This window comes from Glossina fuscipes, unplaced genomic scaffold (assembly GCF_014805625.2).
Source record: "Glossina fuscipes isolate IAEA_lab_2018 unplaced genomic scaffold, Yale_Gfus_2 113, whole genome shotgun sequence".
Taxonomy (NCBI): Eukaryota; Metazoa; Arthropoda; class Insecta; order Diptera; family Glossinidae; genus Glossina; species Glossina fuscipes.
In genome coordinates, this window is record NW_023998456.1 from 1408204 (window position 1) to 1411016 (window position 2813).

The 2813-nt window shown below is 33.5% G+C and overlaps 1 long non-coding RNA gene across 2 annotated transcripts; it reads right to left on the reverse strand.

Moving 5' to 3' along the window:
• Positions 1 to 14: 14 nt before the first annotated feature.
• LOC119639686 lies at positions 15 to 2543 on the reverse strand. Of its 2 annotated transcripts, none has more exons than XR_005247569.1 (3): positions 1829 to 2543; positions 1646 to 1754; positions 15 to 1588 (listed from the first exon to the last, which is right to left on the reverse strand). It is a non-coding gene; the product is annotated as an uncharacterized LOC119639686 (long non-coding RNA). The 2 variants fall into 2 exon arrangements; XR_005247568.1 differs by having other exon boundaries at positions 1646 to 1757.
• Between the last annotated feature and the right edge of the window lie 270 nt (positions 2544 to 2813).

The following is a 2813-nucleotide window of genomic DNA, read 5'->3' on the forward strand; positions in this document are numbered from 1 at the left end:
ATGGAAGTTCAGTATTCTCAGCATTCGAAGATTTCGCTTCTAAACGCATTACATTAACAAGCCCTGCAGCGGCATCAGAGACTTCAACTTCTTCTGCTCCACATTCGATGGCATCTTCTGTAGCTAACTCCTCAATATTTTTTGATGAAACTAAACGCTCCTTACTGACGCTTGCTGCTGTTCATGTGAATAACCTTTTTCAAACATAGAAGTGTGCCTAAAGAATTTTCAAATTCAACTGGTACGAACTTAATTCAACAACAACGCTCGAAACGAGCGTCATTTTGAATAAAAATGTCATCGGCACCAGAAGAGAGTAAGATTTATAATTTTTTTATAAACTTTAAAAATAAATTTAATTTAATAATAAATTTTTTTTTATAGCCAAAAAAAAAAAACCAGTGACGAGGGCTGCAGTTCTAACTCCACCTCACGTTTCTCGTTTTTACAAGCATTTAAAGCCATACATGAGATTGTGAAAAATTCACTTGTATGCCGTTTAATTTCTACTCTGGCTGTGTCCTCTTTACAGAACTCAGAAACTTACTCTGCAACTTAAATTAGAATGTGCACAGAGTTGCTTGCAATTAATTAATTAATTATTTCTCTGGCGAAATTAATAATAATAATAATAGATTTTTTGTAGACTTCATTATGGAAACGTTATTGTTCTTGGGTAGATTTAACATTCTTTTCCTTTTGTTGTTCAAAGCCCAATTTCGGCCAAGGTGTTGCTTCCATTAATTGATTTTCCATGCGGCATCCAAGATATTATTTCGCTTCCCGTCGGCACTTGGAATTTTGATCCTCGTTGCGGTTTAAGCAACTCATATAAAGTAGGTAATATTTTTTGCACAAGCTTCCTCTTTCCGGCGGTACAGGTGTGAATTTTGTTTTCTTTACGCGCTTCATCACGAGATTAAGTTTGTATAACGTTTTTGTTAATTTATTATTTATTTATTTTTTTTTTGGATTGCTGGGTAGAGAGTTTTGGCAAGTTTTTGTTTATTCACTTATTTTACACACTTCACAGTGTTTGGTTTGCAATCAGCAGTGTAGAAGACAATAGCTATTTTAAAGGAAAGATAGAAAACTTTTATGCAATGGAAAAAATAGTTATTTTCCTCTTAAAATCATACAATTTGTGAACACAACGGTTTGCATAACATATCTATGAAATTCGAAATTCCTTGAATTCCTCCTCCTTCATTTGTATGGACCGTCTTTGAATGCTCACCAATTCCTTCACCGCTTCTATCAAAGACTTGTGATACTCTCCATTTTTTTGGAAAAGGCTTCTTATGCTTATACTAGCATTATCAAAATCGAGAGTTGCGCCCTGTGTTTTGCCCGCTATATCCCACGTCGGACCTATCGACGAAGTGGTTGAACAACTCTTCTCATCCAAATCGAATGATTGCGCATCATCCACACTCATCACGGAGGCCTCCAATCCTGCTGCTTTGATTATTTGCTCTTCCGCGAAGGTTAAAGGGATTTCAACGAAAGCTCCGCTTCCAGTTTGTCCTTTCGATCCCTTATTACAGCCCAATTTTTTTTTAATAAAGTACTTTTGGTCCCTAAAAACCTACAAAAACAGACTTGCCAAAAATAACATTACGAATGTGAATATATATATAATAACCTTTCTCCACAGTTTAACTAGCTCTTCCCAAAGATTCGTTGCTTTCCTTGCTTGTTGTTAGGAAAATTTCGTGCTAAGTCCTTATTGTGTTCCATAAACTCCGCCATGGCTTCTTTTTGAACAACATTTATTTTATTCATATTTTATAAATGATGTGACAATAATATTACTATGAATTCTTACATGTTTACAAAATTCGTTGCTTTTATTTTTGTTTTATTGTTAACTTGTTCTTAATAAGTGATCAAGGTTTCCCCTTCCAATTGGAGTGCCACGATTGAACACGTGTTCACATTATTTTAGAGATATTCTTTAATAGCCGATCAATACTTCTTTTAGATTTGCTAAGAATTTATTTGTTCATTTCTCTTTGATAGTACCCTTCCATTTTATGGCAAAAGATAAAAGCATCGAAGGTAATTATTTGCTCTTCCCAACGTTTTGGAATTTCTGTCATTAATAGAATTAGATAATCGTTATATTCATTAATTGTGCATTTCGCAATGATATTTTGCTTTATTATTATTTTTTTTTTTTGAATATATCTGTGCGACGGCAATTTTATCGTCTAATGAATTTTCGTCCGATTCCGACAAAAGTCATATACATTGTCGACAGCTGCAAAGTCTAGTCAACGCTAGAAGTTAATTGATGGCCATAAACTTAAACGCGAAACTTAGCGTCGAATTTATTCGACGTCGATAGCCAGATGTTTTCACGAAGATGATGCCAACTACCCCAACACGATTGAGTTGAAAAAGCAAATCAGTCACTTTTGAGTTAGTAGAAATCAAAGATTTGTTTTAAGACATATGCAATCTTTTGGAAAGAATTTCGTATTGTTATGAAGCAAAATTTTTTAAAGAAAAGCGAAATAAATTATTCAACACTTAAAGCTGATAAGATTTACCTTAATATCGAAAACGAAGAATATCGGAGTTGCTTTTGTTTTACTTAAAACATCTGGCAAAATTTATAATGCTTGACAAGCATAATAAGAAATTGCAACTCTGTTGTTAAATGCATTTTCTAAATAATTTTCGACCCGACTTTATCTTCGGTAACGCGTAAAGAAAATTTTGTACTATTTTCTTGAAGAAAAATTGATATTTACAATGATATTTCTTAACAACGAATTTCGTTAAAAGTACGGCAGTTGTTTTGCTTT